Source organism: Plectropomus leopardus, chromosome 14 (assembly GCF_026936395.1).
Source record: "Plectropomus leopardus strain MGB_pleo_1.0 chromosome 14, ASM2693639v1, whole genome shotgun sequence".
Classification (NCBI taxonomy): Eukaryota; Metazoa; Chordata; class Actinopteri; order Perciformes; family Serranidae; genus Plectropomus; species Plectropomus leopardus.
In genome coordinates this window covers 23202379-23217163 of record NC_142189.1, presented here as the reverse complement: position 1 = coordinate 23217163, position 14785 = coordinate 23202379, and the positions used below count along the sequence as shown (strand labels likewise).

The following is a 14785-nucleotide window of genomic DNA, read 5'->3' as shown; positions in this document are numbered from 1 at the left end:
ACAATTCAGGGAGAAATATCCATCATATTAGTAGCTAATATCACCTTTGTGAAGGAGCAAAATGCAGCATTCAGAGCACTAAAATAGCAGCAGATAACTTGCTTAATAAAGATGTAGTTGAGTAATGTCGTCCTGACCTGAGTATGAAGCATGGATGTATGATGAGAACTGGATACAGCGTTGGAGGTGGGGCCCCGTGAATTCCTTAGCGTTTTGCTAATTTAAATTTGGATAAAATGATTCACTTGTACGCAGTGGCGGCTGGTGGTAAAAAATTTTGGGGGGGCGCACTGGGGAGTGGGGATTACAACACAACTATAAACTCTACTTGAACATAAATTTTGCTCTCCTCTCCTTCAGGCCAGCAAATTTTTCAATGACTTTCTGATTGAAATCTGTCATTTCACAAACAAGTCTCTTTTCCATGGAGAGCATGCTAATTCTGCCAGAAAACTGTAGCTTCATGCTGTTGTCAAGATGGCTACGGCTACTTTCATGCCGTTTGCATTTTTCAGAGAGATGTTTCAGGTCTCTGACCCCCGTTGTTGTCCACAGAAGTTCAGTGCCAACACTTTGAAAAAGCAAGCAGGGAAAGCAATAAAGAGCATTGCTAACTTCACATCCAGTTAGCCAACTGTGTTTAGCATAACACAGGCGGGAGAAGCCCCGGGTGTAACTCCGCCCACGGTCACTTGCCTGCTGCTGGATTTTTAAGTCCGGTTGGTCCGGTCCAAGCTCCTTAATCCGCTTCTTTTCCTCCAGTGAACGCCTCGTGAAATTATTATTTTGTAAAGAAACAACCGAATTTTGTTTTGCTGCCGCCATTGTCTCCTGTCTTGTCGTGACTTGTCCGTTTGCATCCGTATGCGCGGGTCCGTCTGTTGACTGTGTTTGTGACAGATGCGCTCGCGCGTCTACGCTGCCAGGGGTGTGACTTTGATTGACAGGTATCATCAATCAATCAGGTTGGATGAACAATGACAGACAACGCGCTGATTCGCCACGGGCGCAGCTCTCTGCGCCCGGAGGAGAATCTTTGAGTAACAAATTAGAGACCACCGTGAAGTCACATGGAAGAAAAGTTTAACGACATACATACACACTCATTTGGCCGGCGTCCCTCGCCTTTGAAACATATGTATTTCAGCCTGCACAAAAAACAACTCTGAATAAACCCAATATGGGATGGGAAGGCTTGAAAAATTAAAAGTCAGACACATTTTCTGAGTGCACAGATGTGATAATTACTTTTTATTGCATGATTTATGTGTACTGTGTGTCTATACTTTTTCCTGTAATTTTGATGGGGGCGGCGCCCTAGCGCCCCCTATTGACAAGCAGCCACTGCTTGTACGGCAATTTTAGACTTAAGAACCAGATCAGACCAAATAGATCAATTTCCATTAGTGAAAGGAGTCATTTTACAGGGGGTCTGACACACAAAAAAATGTATCCACAAAATTTACAGATGTCTCTTTCACTGTGTAAGTCTATAGGAAAAAATCTTTATGGGCACAGTGGCATCATGTGACCCACCTGGATGTTGTTGTGTGTTGTAATGCGAGCCTCTCTGTCTTTTGTTGGAGTCTCTGACTGTGTATCCCATGGGCTAACTAAGCACCGCTGCCCTGCACTGTGCTCATACGGACGTTAATGCTGATAATGCCATCCAAACCTATGGTGTTATGTTGAAAGCATAGCGCCCACCCTTCGCTCCTTCCCTCCAAGTTAACACTGTTAGCTCTGTCAGCACTGTTGCCATTGTTAGCATTGTTTGTGCCTTTTGTACTGTCAGCTGTAAGCACTGTTGACAACAGTGTGCAGACAGCCTGATTCAGACTCTGTTTTGTTTTCTCATTATGTTTTGAATGTCATAGCTACTTTAGATATGGGGCAAATTAATATTTTATCAGCCTAGTCCTTACTGCTGCACTTTTGAAGAAAATAATTGCTCTGCAGAACATCTTTATCTCAAAACTTCTTTATTCTGTCTTCTTTCAAGATGCTCATTTTTATCAACTTAGGAAGTTGATAAGAATGAGCAAAATAGGGGGAAACTTTGCTTTGACAAGTGGAGTTATTCCACCCGACACCATTTAAACATCATATTCTCCTTTGTTGATGAAAAATGAGGCCCAGTGGCTAAACCTGACAGCAAATATCTGTTTATCATACATGTTATGAATTGGTTTCTTTATGGTTGGACAGCACCGTCTGTAGACACACAGAAAGTCCTTTATGTTAAGATTCATACAGAGGCTTGTGAGTAAAACGTGTTAAATTCTCATCTTCCTACATGTTAAGACAGAAGAAGACAGCCAGTGTCCTGCTCACAAGTAGTTAACCCCGCGTTGAGCGCTTCAAGCCTCCCTCCTGCCGCTCTTCCAATCTGTCGTCTTAGTGTGTGAACGCGACTTTGTCAATATCACCCACGAGGGTTCCCCTGCCACCCTGCTGATGGGGATTAAACATTCATGATCATGTTTATTAATGACCAGCAGGCATTAGGGATCTCCAGACTGTCACACACACAAAAATCAAATACACACTTATCTTCTTTAAACTGCACACACTCGTACACATTTGCACCTTCTCTCGTACACCTACACAATCTTCTCCTTCACGCTCTTAAACACACAACCTCCTTCTATTATCCCGCCCACACACATCAAGTACACAGACACACTTTCTCTTTTGATCTCACACACCTACACACTCACACCCCCCCCCAAACACACACACACAGAAAGAAAAGACACACACTTACCACAAAAATGACACAGTACATTCATGAAGCACACACTCCTGAATAAATCTTTCTTAACGTTGTTTCGTTTGGCAGTAAGGAAGTGTGTGTGTGTGTGTGTGTGGATCCATCGGCCTGTTAAATAGAAAGAGAACAGATTTCCTGTCTCCGTGTCTCTCCGGACTGCCATTGCGAACTCTTCCCAAGGGTGGAGGGATGGACTGTAGGGGAAGGACCTCGCTGAGAACATCTGTGACGGCCAGTCCCAGCAGAGACTGCGGTGTGACAGGGCCTATCCACAGCAGATGTCACACCACTGTGTGTGAGAGTGTGTGTGTGTGTGTGTATGTGTTTGTAATCAGGGTTGAGAAGTCCATGACCTAGAGAAGATGCAGAGGAAATGTTCTCACACTCTCTTCCTCTCTGTCCCTCTTTACATTATTTCCTGTAAACTGTTGGATGCAGTTGTACATAAACTTGTGGGTTAACATTTCAAACAGTAGTTGATTGTCCTATAATTATGATAAAATGAAATCCTTTTCTTTTCCACTTTAGCCCCCTGAAACCTGATTTTATTAAAAAAAAACAGAGGAAGAAGGCAACAAGCAACGAAAGAGAAAATTACCCAAAAATGAGCAAGAAATACGTTTAAAGTACAAGAAAATGACCCAAAAATTAGTACAATAAATAAATAAATAAATAAATAAACTAAAAAAAAAAAGAAAAGAAAAGAAAAATGACCTGGAATATTTTTTAAAATTATAATAATTTTGTAACCTTAATTTGAATATGTAACTGGTAATTAGACTTTAGTTTTCCCCACGCTTTTTTTTTGTTCCCCTAGATAAAATAATTTTTTAAATCCACTAATTTGTGAAAAATGTATTACTAAGTTTGTCCTTGCCTTTTCCCATGTTTTTGAAAGAAATTGCACCAATTTGTTCCTGGTTCAAAGGTTTAAATATTTTTGAGAGGCATCTGAAAGCAGCACAAGCAGCAAAGAGATGCTGCTCCAGGTTTCAAAGGATTAAACTGCGGGACCATTGGTCCTCTTTTGATTCAGTGTAAAAACTACATGCTTTGCCCTGCAGCCTCTGCAAATGAAATGACAAATGAGTGATGAGCAGAGCTGACGCTGCACTCCTCACTTTGTCCCGTCCCATTTGGCATCTATTCTCTCTGCCCTTCATCTCTCTCTCATGGTGGGACTCTCCCCTTCTTTCACTTTCCCCTCATTATTCTTTTGCTCTGCTTCTCTCCTTCATCCATTTTTATCGCCATCACCATTTGCCTCTCACCTCTCTCTTATTCTCCACTCTCCATCCTGTCTTTTCACTCCCCAGTGAAGCGTGTCGCAGTCTGGTCAGAGTCCCTGGTAACTGAGCCTCTCAGTGGGAACCTGGTTCATTAAACCAACAAAAAATTCAGTTTAAAAAAAGAGCTTGAAGGTTATTTTTTGGTTTAATTTCCGCCATGTGCCGAGAGGCTATATAGAGAGCAGTAAAGTTTCACACTGGAGGTAATTTACCTCAAATGAATCCACCCCTTCAGAGGGAAATCACCAGTTAGCTGGCGTTCTTACCTGTTTAGATAGGAACATAGACGATAAAATTACCATGTGTCCTTGCTTAACACCATTTGTGACATATCTGATATAAGACTTCCTGAAACGTGTCATCCACCCCCTTGTGTTCTGTTGGAAGTAGAGGTCCTTTTAAATCAAAAACAAAAATGGCTGTCCCCACACTCTGACCTGGACGTTGTTCGCAAGAAAATCTTTGCTCATTTTGAAAAGGTTACGGCGAGAATAACTTTTATATTCTTACTTATACTTCTCTATGAATATTTACTGGATCGAAGCAACTCATAATTGTCCAGTATTTTGTAGGTTATTATATAATTAAGTCAGATTGCATTAAATGTGATACTGCAGGTATTATATCCGAAGAAACCTGTGGGACAGCTGGCGACGTTACTGTGTAAGAGGCTTGCGTGAATGTAGTGGTATCATATGAAACTAGTCAAAGGTATCTGTTGGTACCAGTAACCCCATACTAGCTTGTAGTGAAAGGGGTGAAAAAAAAATTGCTCCAAAGTTAGGCTAAATTTCGGTGAGGGAAAAACTGGCATTACCATTTCACAGGGGTCCCTTAACCTCAAGATATCAAATGAAAATGGGTTCCATGTGTACCCACAAATCTCCCCTTTACAGAGATGAACACTTTATACCAATCCCATGCAGATTTGGGCAAAAAACATTCAATTTTGCATGCAGTATAATGTTATTTTTCGCTTATGCTAAACATGGTATATTTGAATATATCTGCACACAAAGGTCCCTAAACCTTCTTAGCATTGCATTAATCGGGTGTGACTGGAAAGCTGAGACTCTTTTTGATTCAATGAGCCCAATTTTATTCATGTCTGATGATGTTAACCCCCATAGTAACCACTTTATTGCAGTGAGACCATTTTTTTAACTTGACCTCATAGTGTAAAATGACCTATTGTGACTTGTAGAATAATCAAAACCTCTTGAAAATTTTAGGCATCTGTTTCTAAATAAAGAAAAAAGAAGATATGATACAACATGATTTCCATATATGCCATTATTTTTCAAAATATCTTTTACCTTTATTTAAAAGGGCCCACATACACTTAAATTAAAAAAAAAATTAATGGTTTAGGCTTTACAGTATATATGATGGAGAACAGTTGTAAAGTTCTTTTTAAGAAAAATCTAAGACTTTTTATCTAGAAGAGTTGCCTAAATTTGTGTAGCGACCAGAAATAGTCAAAAAATGACCACAATGAGATGCATGGGAAAAGTCAAGAGACAAAAATTTACTATAAAAAGTAGCACAACAACCACAAAGAGACACAAAATATCCCCCCAAAAAATACCAAACAAAATGACCTCAAAGAGACACAATATGACCACAAAAAAAGAAAGGGAACAAAAAAGAAACAAAATGACAAAAATTTTAAAAAAAAAATACCACAGAGAAACACAAAACGACCAAAAAACACAATGATTTCAAAGAGACACAAAATTATCGAAATCACCACAAAGTCTGCGTGTCTTGCTCCTATTTAGGTGGGCCTTTTGCTTATCTGTGCCCAGGGGTCCATTGTCTCATAATTCACCCATGACTAGGGGGACTACTTTCTGTGTTTTGTTTACTTCTAAATGTGTGGTTTACAGTTAAGATAGCCTGGCTGCCTGAATACATATACATAATTGTGTTTGAATGATATTTTATTTAGTCCATGTTAAAAATAAAACACAAACAGCTTTCAGCTGCGATCCAAAGTCTTTTTGCTTTGGATGATGTTGTTTTTTTTTCAGAACAGTGTTTGCTAATTAGAAAGAGAATGCCAAAAGTAATAATAACATATCAGGGAAACATACAGTAGAAGAGTTTGGAGTGTGCATGTGATGTCAAACAATAGACAGAATTAGAGCGCTGCCTGTTCTATATGATTCACTACAACATCCCCGCATCCAACGCTAGCTCTGTGAAGCACTTTATGTTTGCTTTGAGTCAGAGAAGTCAAACTAAAAACAGAGTCAGGAAGTAATCAAACAAAACTTGAAATGGAAGTTAAATTCATAACAGGAGCCAATAATGACTTTGTGGGGGGAATCAGAGGAGGGTCAGGAGTCGGTGCAGAAGGTTTGACGTGGTGAAGGAGGGAGCTGTTAGTAATGAGTAAGCAGACAGTCCTCTTTACTGCCAACCACTTTCTTTCTCCCCCATCCTTGAGTGTCACATGGGACACTCGGGAGAAAATGAGAAACATGAATCTGGCACTCGTCTTGAGTGTGGGAGTTACTCTTAGAAAGGTGATCCTGGACAAGGAGGCCATTCTGGGCTGGGGGGTAAATTGGTGGACGCAGAGAAGGTCAGATAGACTGTTAAAGAAGCTACCAGAGAGTGAGGAGCGGATAGGGGAGGGGACGAAGAGGGGCAGAATACATGAACCAGTTAAAGGATATTTCCACCATATCACAACTTGGATATTACCGTAGTTGTGTTGCCAGGCAAATGTAGGTATACCTAAACACAGGAGTTGGTCAAAAAAACAGAAACTTTATATATGAAACCAATAGCTTTCATCATCATCATAATTACAAGTTCAGCCGCACAGCAAAGCAACCAGTGTAACGATTAGTGGTGTGTGTCGGCTGTAAAAGAGGTTGAAAATTCCTTTTTAATGAGTGCTTAGTGGGTGGTTACATATGGGATGAGGATTCATACATTTTAAAAGTTTAATATTAGCACAATATAGCTGATGTGGCCACTGCCTATGTTCGGAACTGCATTCATCTGCTGTTCAGTTCAAGCAGGTCAAAGATAAACTTTTTAAAAATGTACGTTGTTTGCATTTAAGCAAAACTACCAGACATGTCTGCATGTGATTTTAAAATATGTCCGTGTAGAATCTAAGCTCTCAGAAATTCTTGTTTTTCACTGTTCAGGTGAATCCTGTTATGTAATATTCAGTTGATGCAGTGTAATCTATGCAAAGTGGAAACAGAACCTTTCAGCTTTTTCCCCCCATGTTTCATAGTTTATTATTGTTGGCACCACTTTCGCAAAGACAAGGGTATTGCTTTCCATTTTTCTCTAAACCTAGAATTGACCACAGTTTCCAGTGTTTCTTTGCTTGTTCCACCATCTGCCATTTCCACTACAGGATATAGTAACTGCAGAGAACTTACACTGATCCCGTAGCTGAGTATTATGAGTTGCAGCTATGCTTCTGAAGCTAATATAATAATAACACAGAGGCTCAGTAGTCTGAACTAGGAGGGTAAACTCTTTTTTGAATGATTCCCACATTATCTACGGCAGCCCATCACAGCTCTTTCCTTTCCTACCTTTCAAAATAAAAGCTGTAGACAAAAACTCTGCCTCTCATGCTGACCAGTGGGAACTTAATTTTGCTAAGACAAAATAGCTTACTCTTTATTCACAGAGGATAGCTATCAGAGAAAACAAAAACACTATCCTTTTCCTGTTTTGGTTGCAAAACAGTTGACACACTTCCTTTGTGTCAAAAATCAGTCCTTCCTTTTGCCAGGAGATCGTACCTGGTGGCAAACAGTATTGCATAGTAAAAGCGAAGCTTAAGAGGAACCAGTCTAAATGCCAATTGTGCCATTATTCTATATCTATTACGTTGTGCCATCAATATTTGCCTCCTGATGATAAATTTAAACAAAATAAATTGTCTTTTTCCACTGTGTGGAGTGTTAACATGCAGCACTACACAAAAATGGATAACTTGATCAACCTTTGGCTAAACTGTCAAAAATCAAACTGATGTCAACTGCACTTCCGGGGAAAATCCTAAAAAGTAAATTTGGTCAAGAGAATATTTAGAGGGATATTAGTTCAGAACAAAAACAAGCTAAAACCAGAACCCTGACAAGATGACTGGATTGACCTGCTTGGGGTCATCAGGCCAAAATAATGGCCCCAGGGTTACTAATGTAAATTACATTAAATTAGATACAAACATAAATGTGCACATCTAAAAGAGTAAGATCTTGAAGTAAGTTATTTTCATTTAAACTATCACAGGCCTGAAGCTTACAGCGCCCTTTGAATTTCTGGGCCCTGTAGCAGTTGCCGATGTTGGTATTATCAGTATGAACTCGATGCTTCCATTGACCTCCTAAGTCACCACACCTAAACAACATTAAACCTGTTCAGGATGAAAAGACCCTGAGCCTTTCCTTCTTATAGAAAGCTCCAATATCCTGTTACCCACAGTTCAGGATTTGTACCACAACAGCACAAGATGCATGAAGCTCTTTGGAGGGGGGATTCTATACTTTATTATATATGTACTGTTTGGAGTTTCACTTGGTTTGTTCACCACCCGTACATGCAAACACAAACTCTCAGTTGTCTTCTGAAGAGGAAGCACTGCCCTTTTTACAGAGAGGTTACCTTTATACACACACTTCGTTGTCAAATCACACACACACACACACAGAGCACACAGAGCACGCAGGAGAACTAATCCGATTTCACAGCCCAAATGAAAAGTCTTACATGCGCACATCCATTAGCTATTATTAGCTAAATAGGCTAATAGGTAAACACACACACACACACACACACACACACACACACACACACACACACACACACACACACACAAAGGGCTTCTGCAGAAAACACAAACACCAGGGGAGACCTGCTGCTGCAAAATGGAAACGTGTTGAGTGCTTTTCTTTTGTTCGCAGCTCTCCCACATGAATACACAGTCCAAGAAACACGCCTTTTGAAATGGACCTAAATATTAATCTCGCCGTTGCTCAGTGCCTAGTGAGCATAACTCAGCTTGAGTGACATGCCTAATTTTTCAAGTCTATGGTAATGTTTTTATGCACTATTTTTACAACCTGGTCACAGTTATCTCAAAAGTCTACAGTCAGTCTCATTGTAAAAATTGACATCCACTAGCTACAGACCTGTCAAGATTTACAGCACACAAGCTATACAGACTACAGGAATAACCCTGGCAGATTCAATCATTATAGCAATTTCACTGTATTTTTCTTTTTAATTAATTTCTTATTAAGCTATTTTAACTACATGAGCTGGTTAAAAACACTCTCCAGCTGACCTTTAAAAAAATGAGAATCCTGATATTTTGCTAAAAATGAAGCCACATGGTAAAAGTTGCTGGGGCCACCCTCACTATAGTTCATGGACCATGTAGACATAGAAATAAGGAAACAGTACTTTATCTTGTGTTGGAAAGTAGAAATAGTGTAGGTCGTGTTGTAGTTTTAACATTAAAAAGCATAGTTGTAGATTTTGGAAAGATGCAGGGGACTGATCCCCTCAATATATAGAAAATGAGCGTTTGTCCCCACCCCCAATAAAAACATTAAAGTAGAAGAGGACTTTAATTTTGACACCATTAAAGATATTTACACCATATATTGATGCAGAAAATCCATGAAGTGCTGCATAAAAATTCACCAAATGCATTATATTAAGTGCTCAAACTTTTGTGGCGTAGGACCCCCAAACCCCCGCATTTCAAAGACTACCCCCCCACCCCCCACACACATACACACACACACACACACACACACACACACACACACACACACACACCAATGTCAACCTATGCCCTTGTTCAAAAGACAAGGCTTTCAGGATTAACTATTCTGTTTGGCAGATGTAATTTGAACTCAGGTAATGCTGGCTGGGGTTACTGCTGTGCAAACGTTCCCAAATCCAATTAAGAGCAGAACAGCTGCTAATGTTAGTGTTGACTTTGCTAGCATCCGGGTAGCTTACACAGTGTATAACACAGAGGGTGTGCGAGTCATGAACCTGCAACCCCACAAACCAGAAGTGGGAAGTCATTGTTTTGCAAATCACAAGGAAGTCTTGAATCTTTTCATTCAAATCCCGAGTCCTAAATTTTGAGTTCTGAGTCCTGAACAAGTCATATTGTAATGCCATTTTAATAGTGTAATGATTTATTGAATTTACATTAATTAAGTATGTTTCTGTCCTTTCTTGTCTTCAGCTCCTCACATTGAAAAAAAAATCTGTTGAACTGTAAATCTTAATTTTTGTTTACTTAGTTTAGTTAGTTAGTCTGACTTAACTTGATCATCACAAAGAGGATTTTCCCAGTGATCAAGTTAGGAGATCTGCAAGTTTTTCTCTTACAATGTTTGAGAAAATACAAATATGACTGACTAGTTTGCAACCAGCAGAATACAGATATTTAGCACAGTATACTTGATTTACAGGTCATTAAAACTTACAAAAATTGATTTAATTAATTTGTTAATTAATAAATGAACTTTATTATTTATTTATTGTTTACTTTATTATTATTATTACTATTATTATTACTTCATTTTCAAGTTGCAACAACTTCACAAAATTATGTAAATTTAGCTTAATTTTAAGTAAACTTAACGATTAGATTTAAAAGAAACATATATTAAAATGAATAGGTATATTTACTGAAATTTTTCAAGGCAATCCGTTTCCTAGATTTTTTAAAAGTAACTAACTTTACAGTGTGGTGGAAATTAGTCTAAGATATCTTTTATTTTCAAGTCAAAAGGAACTCCAAGAGAAAAGTCCAAGTGAACTCACAAGTCATTGGTGTTTTAGTCGAAAAGCAAATCTTTTTTTAATTCTGCCAAGTCAAGTATAAGTCATCCAGTTTGTGACTTGAGTCTGAATTGAGTCCAACTCGTGAGTCAAAACCACACCTCCGAACAAACTAATGTAGTGAGTTAATTATGTCCTCCCTGGACTTGGAAGTAATGTTTGGTCCTTTCTGTAGGTGGTAAGCTGGTTTGCGGGATGTGCTAAGCACTGGGACTTACGTTAGAGCAGTTGCACTCACTATTTAATCCCTTCCTTGCGCTGTGGTTTTTTTGTAAAGGCTGAAAAATAGTCACAATTCTCCAAACTGTGTTGAATATCACTCTTACAACATTGTGGAGAAATCAAAAGCTTGACAAATCTGCCACAATAACTGCAGTTGATACCCAAGAAGACTTTAAAAAGTGCACGAGTCAGACTGAAAACTGAAATGTAAGCTTACCAGCACTCAAACTGTTCGTTGCCATGCATGCCTCCTCAGAGTCTGTAAACAAACCAGTCCAGACAGTTTGAGGGGGAAGTATCGGCTTTCCATTAACAGCTCCAGGTCACTCATTTCCTTCTTTGTTTAAAACCTGAGCAGCCAGACAGACAACCACCCCGCTTTGGGTTTGCGTTCTGTAAGTCCGTGTCACGCTGGTAGGTGATGATTTTGTGGGAAAGACTCTGAGCAGTGCGAGTGTTTCTAATTAACAAAGTGAAATGAGCAGATTTTAACAAGGTAATTTTAACAGGCCTGTACTCTGCTCCCTTCACATGGGTGTGAAAGTGTTTCTCAGCGGGGAGCTAGGAAGTAATGGATGTGGGAACGTTACCTTAGCGGACCGGTTGAGGGACAATTGCCTAATGGAGCAATAATAGCCCATTTGTTTCTAACACCTTCGATATTATGCTCGGGAGCCACAGAGGCCAGCAGTATCACAGTCATTAATAGGTGGCAAAGATAGTGTGTGGTTAAATGTTGCAATTAAAAAATGTAGTTGTCTTACCCCACCATTAACTTTCTCCTTTGAGTTGTTTTTGTCTGAATCGCATGGCTCGTTTTCAGTTTGTCTGTTGCCCTTATTAAATTACGATGAGCAGAGTTTAGCTCCAGCTCGGCCCAATACAAATCACATTTCACTTCAGAGTGAATGATTGCATTTAGCTCATTGGAATCAGCCTTTGCCATTTTTTCCTGAATAGAGCTTTTGATTCGCGATGTACCTTTGTTACCTTGTAATATGTTATTCTCATTTGACTCAATTTGAGCTTATGATAACTCAATCAAGTGTCCCTGTGTTTGCTCTGGATTCCCCTCCGCTGGCCTCTGGCTGTGAGGCTGTGGTTGCAGTCATTCGACCAGGAGTGAAGAGATTTGAAGCAGCTTAAATTGTCACGCCAGCCCGAAGCTACAGACTGCTTCCTTATTCTCTTTCTGCAAGACTATAAAAGACAAGGCTTGTCCAGTCCTGATCTTTCTTTCATGGAGTAATCTCCCCACAGTCTCTCAATCATTTATATCCTTTTTCTCTCTCATGTGGGACATATTTGGCTACTTACATACACTCAACTTTGTCATTGTCAATTCTGCCCTACATTCAGTTAAAGTAGATGTAAAAAAAATAGACACTTGTGTCTTTTCTTGGGTGCATTTTTAGATCGAGGTCTGATGTCATGCTGACCGCACAGCGAGCTTTCCAGCATCAGTCCATCAGTAATATTTTTGTTTTCCATCTTTGGAAATATAGTGCTGTGCCACCTTGTGCCAGACTTGACATGGCCTGATGGGAAGACAAACATGTTTTTTTAGGAGAAGCAATTTTCTTGTCAGTCACTGGAGAGTGACAGTAATAGCCAAAGAGAAAATCCAGGGAATGTTTTCTGAGAGGAATTGGTAAAAGGTAGAAATTCAGATAAGACATCAGGGCTTAAGGGATGAAGAAAAGATGGTTGTTCACTGAGTTTTCTTTGTGTAGCGCTGTAGCCTTAAGGGATCTGGTAAAACTATAGAACAGATTTCCCTATTTCACACAACAGATGCTCGTATGTATCCACAAAGCTTATCTGAGCAAGCAAGGATTGGGTTATACCATAAAGTGGATATACTGTATGATAGTAAGTGAACATATTCATACAATGAAACTGATCAGACAGTTTCAAACCAAATAAAATTTGTGCTGCCAAACTAAATGTACTTTCTGTTTTATGCACTACATAAAGCACAAAAGGATTTTTAGATTTTAGAGTAAGTCTGGAGCTGCTCCATAGACAATCAATGAGAGCCTGATTTTGTGGACCCACACAATGTTTTTTCACTCTTTTTATACTTATAATGAGCTTTATTCTATATATTTATACGTAGTTCTCCAGTTCCAGACTTTATTCTTCATGACATCACAAATTTGAGTTTTAACATATTAGATCTGGGATTTGGGAAAGAGTTGATCATCTTCACTAATATTTGTGGACTTTCCTAGACTGAATTAATTTTGAAAATGAGTATATTTCAACTTAAAAACGATGACTCCACAATACAGGTTGCATATATCTTTGAGTTGCAACCTCTTGAACCAAAGACTGTTTTAACAACAAATTAGATTATTTGAGGTAACAAGAAAAATTTAAAAATTAATGAGAGGTATAAAAAAAAGTACCTGAAAAGCATTCTGCTTTTTCTTGTTGATTGTTGCCTGATCGCTCTTCATCTTTGACCCTTTAGGGGGTTTCTGACCTCTAGGCTAGGAACTGCTGCTAAACAGTGTATTTTTTGGGATACATTTACTAATAATGAATGCTATACAATTCAAGAACCATTTCCGCAACATCTCCCTTTTCTTTCTGCTCCATGCTTTCATCACCCTCTTGCGTGAACTTCTTAAAACGATCCAGCACAATCCAATTCCTGCAGATGCAGTGGCCTCAGGTGCAAATGTGCTCTTTTATTTACCTGAGCCAAAATTGATTTTCCACAGGTGCAGCCTTACTTGCCTATTTTTGTTTTGCCTCCAACTTTGTTTTACAGTCCCATCCTCCCATTCATCAAATGGCTGTCTCAATCTCCTCTCCATATGCAGGGACACAAAACCTAATTCAGCTCCTCAGTCTGTCACACCCTTGTGACAGTTTCTTCACCTAGAGCTAAAGTAATCAACAGCTCAGGCACACCCAGCCCCCCTTCTCCGTGCCCCCTGTTGCTCTCCCTCTCCGCTCAGTAATGACATATCCCCGTGGCAGACAGACAGGATGCAACATGTGAGGGACAGATCCATCACACATGTAGTTTCCCACTCCAATACATTCATACATGTTTATATGTGGACTGATAGGCAGATCTGTCAAGCATCCACCTGCTCCATCATCTAGAGCTCCGACCGTTGGACTTAATACTGCACAAAATGAAACTGTGGCTGATGTGTCTGCTGAGTCATTTTCACCAGGCTACGGTTCAAGGAATTGGTTCAAAAGGCCATTATGTGAAACTCTTCTTTTTTTTTTTTTTACAGAACTACAGTAAAAGGTCTGATTTTATCCAGCACTAATGGAATCACTTGAACAGGAGGTAAATCAGGATCTCTAAGTGCTCCGTCTGTCCTTTCAAGACCCCAATAACACTGGCGTGTGCGGATGGCCGCTGTGACAAACAGTTCACTCGTTGTCGTCATTGATTTCTCATTAGTTAGACCCTCAGGAGTCTGCGAGCTATCACTTGGATCAGATCTGTCGTGTTCAATTAAAAGCCTTTCCAAAAATGTCCCGGCTTTTTCATACCTTATCTTCTCCAGTCTTTTGTGTGTAAAGATTTCCTTTGTCTATTGTGTGAGCTGCTTCGGTCGCCTCTTTGTGTTTGCGGGTGCTTTCATGTTGCTGTATACTAAACGAGTAAGGAGTTGTT

At 39.5% G+C, this 14785-nt stretch overlaps 1 protein-coding gene and 1 long non-coding RNA gene across 3 annotated transcripts in view; one reads left to right on the top strand and one right to left on the bottom strand.

Moving 5' to 3' along the window:
* The window catches only part of scaf8 (SR-related CTD-associated factor 8), an 86736-nt gene that overhangs the window by 38601 nt on the left and 33350 nt on the right, over positions 1-14785 (top strand). The gene's annotated exons all lie outside the window — the stretch shown is intronic.
* LOC148187479 (uncharacterized) lies at positions 1220-5255 on the bottom strand. The gene is made up of 2 exons (XR_015778585.1): positions 4045-5255; positions 1220-3126 (listed from the first exon to the last, which is right to left on the bottom strand). It is a non-coding gene; the product is annotated as an uncharacterized LOC148187479 (long non-coding RNA).